Source organism: Myodes glareolus, chromosome 4 (assembly GCF_982192425.1).
Source record: "Myodes glareolus chromosome 4, mMyoGla1.1, whole genome shotgun sequence".
Classification (NCBI taxonomy): Eukaryota; Metazoa; Chordata; class Mammalia; order Rodentia; family Cricetidae; genus Myodes; species Myodes glareolus.
The window spans coordinates 222,340-230,458 of record NC_142029.1 but is presented as its reverse complement, the minus strand read 5'-3'; the positions used below and the strand labels follow the sequence as shown (position 1 = coordinate 230,458).

At 38.3% G+C, this 8,119-nt stretch overlaps 1 long non-coding RNA gene across 1 annotated transcript; it reads left to right on the top strand.

The window, feature by feature from the left end:
• Positions 1-552: 552 nt before the first annotated feature.
• Positions 553-5,832, top strand: LOC146894547 (uncharacterized). Its single transcript, XR_015001721.2, has 3 exons — positions 553-802; positions 1,177-1,203; positions 5,511-5,832. It is a non-coding gene; the product is annotated as an uncharacterized LOC146894547 (long non-coding RNA).
• Positions 5,833-8,119: the final 2,287 nt, after the last annotated feature.

The window sequence follows — 8,119 nt, the reverse complement described above, 5'->3', positions numbered from 1 at the left end:
AAATGTGTGCTGTTTATGCTTTTTCAGGGAAGAACCACCAGTTTCATGGGCCTCTTAATGCTGGGTTTCTTGTGAGTTTCATGAGTCTTCTGCCCCTCCCAAATGTTTCAATGTGTAGGGAGCAGCTAAAAAATATCTTTGAAACCATAAACTAAAATAAAGAATTCCTTTATTCTGTTTCATGACCATTTCCTTCATCAAAAAGGCCACATGTTAAGGATAACAGAAACTTTGAGAATTCTTAAGTGCCCATGCTCAGCAGTATAAAATGGAGTAAACAATTTCTGGTGGAGGAAACTCTGACCATCTCACTACAGAGAAATGAAATCTTCTGACTAGCTTCCTCAAGATGTGCAGAAAGCTCCAGGGTTGCAGTTTTATGAGTCACACAGTTGCTTTTGAGTCATCCCTGATTCTTGTAAGTGACTCCTCACTCATATTCCTGTTAGTAACTTAAAAAAAAAAAGTGTTGGTTTAGCAAATTGTCCACTGTTGCAGTCTTTACTTTGGTCTGTAATACGTTACTTTTTCTGGGGTGAATAAATGTATTTGTGTTGTGCCTTCCCAGGCAAATTCTGCCACATAACAGAAAAGATGGCTAATATGCTTTGCCAGGAAATTGGTGTAGGAGGTCCTTCTGTTTGTGTGTTGCTTTCATTGGTTAATTAATAAAGAAACTGCTTGACCTAATAGGGAAGAACTTAGGTAGACAGAGAAGACAGAACTGAATTCTGGGAGGAAGAAAGCAGAGTGAGAGAACCGCCATGGATCTGCCAGAATCAGACATGCTGAATCTTTCCTGGTAAGCCACGACCTCGTGATGACATACAGACTATTAAAAATGTGTTAAATCAAGATGTGAGAGTTAACCAATAAGAGGCTAGAACTAATGGGCCAGGCAGTATTTAAATAAATACAGTTCCTGTGTGATTATTTCAGGGCTAAGCTATCTGGATGGCGAGAACAAGGGGCCCCACTCCCTGTAACAGGAAATATGCTCTCAGATGCCAGAAAAATTTACTGAGAGGTTGCCTATTCTAAGTGTCACAAAATTCAGTAGGTAGACACCCGTGTGATATATTGGTCCATTGTCTGTTGCTATAATAAAATACTCAATGATGGGTACTTATTATAAGAAAAGGTTTCCATTTAGCTCATTGTTTTGGATTTTTCCAGGCATGGATTCATATCAGTTCAGCTCTGGTGAGTACCTCGGGCTATTTTTTTTTTTTGATAGGAGAATGAGGAAAAGAATGAAGTCACATAGTGAGATAGGAATATAGAAACCCAGGAGTTAACAGTCTTATTTATTTATATTAACTTACTCTTTCATAAACTTACTAGGACCCTGTGCGAACTGCATCAGTGCCTTCCTAATAAACCCTCACTTTCTTCTTCCAACATCACATCACTGAAACCAGTCTTCAAACATATGAAATTCATGGAGACACATCTATATCTAAATCACAAAATGGGTGCTTGCAAAACTTAGTGAAAGGTGGGGTCACTACAGTTTCCATCCAATACTGCAAAGGGTGGATTGGGATCTGAAAGCAATATGATAGGGACAGTATATACTTAATTTATAAAGTTAAGTCACCATAATCTGAAGAATATTTCTGTTTATTTTAAACAATTACTGCTAAAATTATGACCCTAGGATGTGCTTTCAGTACCCTTAATATAAAAACTTTGCAGGAAAGAATGGGATAACTTGAAGGTGGACTTTTCTGTCCTGCCAGTCAGTTTTCAAATAACTACACAGAGACATAATATTAATTATAAATGCTCAGTTGATAACATAGGCTCAGTTTTAGCTAACTCATATAGTTAAATTAACCCATCTCTATTAATCTATGTGCTGTCCTGAGGTTTGTTTACGTCATGTATGTACTTTTCATCCTGCTTACTCAGTGTCTCATGGCATCTCCTCAGACTCCACCCTTTTTCTTGCCAGCATTCTCTCTGCCTGGAAAGTCCTGCCTAATCATTGGCCAGCCAATCAGCCTTTTATTAACAATGAGAGCAGCACATATTCACAGTGTACAGAAGGATTATTCCACAGCAGCAACTGGTGTTGTTCATTGGACTACTTCTTTGCTGCTTCCTTGCCCATTCTCTCAATAAAGCTGCCTCTTGCTATGGAACCACCTGATCCTTCCATTGTCCTTTATGACTTTACTTTCCCGAAAAATTTCATTCCTACTACATACCATTGACTTGTTTTGTTTATTACTGTTGAGTGTGAGCTCCATAAAGGTCAGGAATTTTTCTTTTGTTCATTGTTGTCTTCCCAGCATCTAGAAGAGGGATGGGTACATTCTAGCAACCTAAGAATGTTTGTTGCATGAATGAGTGGTCTGCCATGAATGGAGTAATGAGAGTATAAAATGACAGCTTTTAGACTGAAGGTAGAATTTAACTACTGTAGTAAAGAGGAATCCAGACGTTTAAAGCTAACATTTTCAGGGGTCAAAGAAACAGAACATTGTTTAGTGCCACCAAAATACACAAATATTGTGGTGTCAGTAAATGTCTCCCAAAGACCTATGTATTAAAAGCTTGGTCCACATTCTATGCCCCTCTCTCTCTCTCTCTCTCTCTCTCTTTCTCTCTCTCTCTCTGTGTGTGTGTGTTTGCATGAATGTTTGTATGTGTTCAGGTGTATACATGTCAGGGTTCATGTATGGAGGTAAAAGGATAATTTTGAGCATCAGAAATCACTTTTTGTTATTTGCTGCTGTATATGCCAGTCTATCTGGCCTGTGGGCTTCTGGGGACTGTCCTGTCTCCTCTTCCAGTATCTCTAAAGAAACACTAGAATTACAAAATTGAACTGCACCTGTCTTTACATGGGTTCTGGACATTCGTTCTCCAGGTTCAACTTTTCCTCTCTTTTTTCAGTTATCTCATATATTGTTTCTCCTCTGAAAAGCTGAGTAGCACAATGGCATTTGTTTTCATATATTGGAATGATAAAGAGGACTTTCATTGTGACTTGGGTTCAGACCTCTAAACTTTATCTTCCTTCTAATTCAGAAGGTTATTTAAAAATTGTCCTGGTCTGAGTACTATTAGGCAGAATGACTGGAATCAAGGCAAAATAAAATAATACTGCAAGTCAAATGAGAAGTTGAAATAATCCTGAATTTACACAACGGTTATTTTCTTTGGGAAACTAAGCTGCTATGGAACAATCTTTGTACACTGTAAATATGTATTGTTTTCATTGGTTAATAAAGAGCTGACTGGCTTATAGCTGGGCAGGAAGAGACTGGTCAGAAGAGCCAGAATAGGAGAATGCAGGGAAGAAGGAGGGAAGAGTCCGAGGAATCTGAAGCCAGACTCAGAGGAAGCAGGAAATGAACATGCTTTGCTGAGAAATGCACTGCCTTGTAGAGTGTAAATAAGAAATATGATTAATTTAAATGTAAGAGTTAGCTAGTAATAAGTCTCAGCTATTGACTGAGGATTTGTAATTAATATTAAGTCTCCATATCAGCTATTTGAGAACTGGTGAGTGGGAAAGAAATGTCTGCCAACACTAAGCCTTATATTTTTTTTCTGACATGTAGCACAAAAGTTTCTACAGGTATGTTAGGGTGGTGTGGGAGGTTCTTCTGTCTATGTGTTGCTTTTATTGGGTAATGAGTAAAGAACTGCTTTGAGCCTATGTCAGTAAAGACACAGAACTAGGTGGGGAAAACTAGGCTGCATGCTGAGAGAAAGAAGGGCAGAGTCAGAGAGAGGCCATGTAACCCACTGAAGACAGACACTGGGAATTCTAAACAGTAAGCCATAGTCACATGGCAATGCACAGATTACTAGAAATGGGTTAAATTAATATATAAGAGTTAGCAAGGGGGCTAGGGAGATGGCTCAGTGGTTAAGAGTACTGTCTGTTCTTCCAGAGCACCCAAGTTCAATTCCCAGCACCCACATGGCAGCTCACAACTGTCTGTAATTCTAGTTCCAGGAGACCAACACTCATGGCAAAACACCAATGTATGTAAAATATAAATAAATAAATATTTTAAAAAGATTTAGCAAATAAGAAGCTAGAGCTAATGGGCCAAGCACAGATTACTAGAAATGGGTTAAATTAATATGTAAGAGTTAGCCAATAAGAATCTAGAGCTAATGGGTCAAGCAGTGACTTAATTAATACAGTTTCTATGTGATTATTTCGGGGTTGGGTGGCCAGAATGAACAAGTGACCTCCTTGCTACAGATTGGCACCCACATGGCCAAGTAAAATACACTTAAAACCTGAAATGGCTTGCAAAGGGATGCTAGACACTAAAAGACAAAGTTTAGCTACATTTTTCCCAGAAAGGGCTTTGCTTGCTGGCAGCATGCTACAGCTCCTTTAAGAGAGGTCTTGCTGATTCAGAGACAGCAGCCATGTGGTTTCAAAACAGCAGCTTCTCAGCCATGGGCTGTGACGCTAGCATGAACTCTGACTCTTTTGGGAAAACCAAGCATTTGGATGGGGTTTGTGAGCAGTGTGCTGCACCTTGCTTGGTGGTACTGTTCTTTTTAAAAGAATATGATGATGGGATGGCCCAGGGGGCCCAGGAGTCCGGCAAGGATGGCCATGAGTCCCTGCAGCGCCATGCGGCCGGGGGTCTGGTGGGCAGTTACGGCGGATAAAAGGCTCATAGAACATAGTATTATTTAAAGAAGAGGGAGAATTTATTGCTTACAGAAGAGAAAAGCATAGACAAACATAGAGAAAAGACATACACACACACACACACACACACACACACACATACACATACACACACCAGAGAGAGAGAGGGGAAGAGAGAGAGGGAAGATGGCGGCGGGGGCAGGCCGAAGTGGCTGAGGTGGGCATGGTTAGCTCTTAAAGTGATAGCAAATACTAACAGGTGGCAACTTGGACTGGCTGTTTGCCTGGAATTGGGGTGGTGTGCATGGCTCAGAGCCTCAGGAGGCTCCACCATGCTGGACTGGGCGGTGAAAGCAGGAAGTGCCATATATACCCTAGTAATGGTGCAGCTTAAGTTTTAAGAAGTGCTTAGCAGTTTAAGAAGTGCTCCTGAATAGTAAAGAATTACAGATATACAGTAAGACAGATTTAGACATAAAAGACCTCTAAATGGGTCACAGTGTTAGATAAATATATGTAGGCTTGGAAGAGAAAAGAAAATGAGTATAGAGAGTTGAAAAAGAAGTAAATGGTTTTAAAAAAAGGATGAAGTCTTTAAAGAGACAGAGTACAGATAATCATAGATTAAAGGAGTAAGATAATAAAATAAATATTAAAATGTAATAGAGTAAAACAGCCATGTAAAGATGAAATACACGCAGAGATCTAGATTATGTATATTAGTGTATCTTCTTTGAATTTTTTGACTGTGAAGGAGCTAAGTACAGAGCGACATTTCATTGTATAGGGGCTGCTAGGCTAAATTAGCATGTATATTGTAAAGGATCTTGACTTCAGAATTTGGATCTAAGGATATGTTGCTTTGTTTCCACAGAGGGTAAGACCCTGTGAATTCATTCCAGGCTAATATGGTTTGACAGATCCTGACCTCCTGAAAGGTTGCTGTGAACACCCCCCAAAAAATTACTTCACCCAACTGATGACTGAGATGAACCTAGTACACAGGATACCACATGAAAGACCTGATTAACAGCACCCCCAATCAGCAGGAAGCAGTATGGAGAAAACCACACCCATATTACCAAATATTGTCTATAAAAGTTTGTTTACAATTAAAGGGATATGATATAGATATGAATAATTTGCATTGGTATAGATCTTGGTTTATTGATAAAAATCTAAGGTCAATCTTGTTATATGTGTATTTCTGCTCTTGATTAAGGTGTTGTGATTGTGTAGTTCATTTTAAAATGTAATGTATAATTAAGAAATATAAGTTAATAGATAATCATCTATAATAGTCAAGCTTGTAGTCATGTTAGCTAGATTTTCTAGACGTATAGAGATATATTGCAGTTAGGTATTCTTCAAATCTTTCAGAGACTTTCAGAATATGACATTTAAAATATTAAAGAATTTAAGACTTTTCATGACAGTGAGACACATCTGCTCCTGGCAGCACCAATCTACTTCAAGAGGATGATGGGCATTGAAGAGGCTCCTTATAGAGTTGGTTGACCATTTGGCAAGAAACTGCTCTTACCTGAACTACTTGATAAACTGGACATGCAGGATCTGCAGAAAAATCACTGCTAAACTTCCCTAAAGGTGAGACAATCCTTCAGGGTTCCTGCTTTATGAAAGAGTTTGCTAGACATTCTTTAGGATACAGAAGAATGTGACTGATAAACTGCTAATATATATAAGTGGAACTGTCTTTGAAATTTTCTGCTTCATGGAAAAGTCTGCTGGATACTATGGGCCAGAAGGCTGAGAATGGATGCCCCAATGGTACAGAAAAATTTTGGGTGACTGTTCAGGCACTGAGATGTCTCTGTCAATTCTAGAGTTTGGAAGTTTCTTACAATGTACTTCCTGTTTACTTAGATAATAATATATCCTTCTGGAGTCTTTGATTGAGTTGAAGAATTTATAGTTATAGTTTTCCTTAGTTATGATAAAAGATAAAGTACATATAAATATTGTAACTAATTTTTGTTTGATACCTGTTTATTATATGTAATTTACTATGTTAAAATTAAAGCCTTCCTTTTATTTAAACAGAAAAGGGAAGGTGATGTGGGAGTCCCCTCTGTGTGCTGTGATTACCATTAATGAATAAAAAAAACTGCTTTGGACCTATAGCAAGACAGAACTTAAGTAGACAGGGAAAGCTAGGCTGAACACTGAGAGAAATAAGGGTGGAGTCAGGGAGCTGCCATGAAGCTACTGTCAGAGTCAGACAAGCCAAAACTTTGCTGGTAAGCCACAGCCATGTGGCAATACCCAGATTACTAGGAATGAGTTAAATTAATATGTGTAAGAGTTAGCCAATATAAGAATCTAGAGCTAATGGGTTGAGCAGTGACTTAATTAATACAGTTTCTGTGTGTTTATTTCAGGGCTGGGCAGCCAAAGGAACAAGCGGTCTCCTTGCTACACTCAGTCCAAAAATAGTGATCCTGGCTCCAGAAAACTTCACAATGATACTGTGACTGAGAGCTATCTCCTCTCATCTTATAATCCTTTCTAGTTCTGGGATCAAGGGTGTGCACCACTACTGCCTGGTTTCTATGTCAAGCTAGTGTGGTTACGGGCATATGTTATTGTAGCTATTGGAATTAAAGATGTTTGTCACTGCTGCCTGGTCTATATGAAATATAAGGGAAAAAACTTATATTCCATTAAACTTAAAAACCTAAAAGAAATGGATAAATTTCTAGGTGCAGTCAGAGCACCAAAATCAAATCAAGAAGAAACAATCTTAACAGACAGATAATAAAAGAGGAGATTGAAAAATAATTTAAAAAGCATTGCAGCTTAAATAAATCCAGGGACACATAGCTTCACAACAGAATTGTACCAGATTTTCAAAGAAGCTCTACCGCCAAACTTTTTTAAACTTTCAAAAACTAGAAACAGAAGAACTAAAGCTATTACTACTCTAATACCTAATACCCACACACACACACACACACACACACACACACACACACACACACACACACACCCTATGGACCAATACTGCTAATGAACATAGACTAAGAAATACCCACTAAAATAGCTGCAAACAGGATATACACACACATCAAAAAGCCTATATACCATGACAAAGGTAACTTTATCCTTGAAATTCATAGGTGGTTCAACATATACAAGTTAATAAATGTAAGAAACAAAATAAATGTACCTGAAGATTTAAAAACACATGGAAATTTTTTATATAAATAAAAAGACTTGACAGACAATTAATAAAAACTCAGAGAGAGAAATTGAAATTCAACCTGAAGATCCAAAAAACAAAACACCCAGCCACTGGCTCTTACCTAGACCTCAGTCTGAAAATGGTGATCCTGCCTCCAGCAATCTCAGAATGAGACTGTTTCTGAGAACTGTTTCCTCTCATTCTATAATCTGCTCTAGTTCTCGGATTAAAGGTATCTATGACATCTATGTGGCTACTTGGATTGAAGGTGTGTGTTA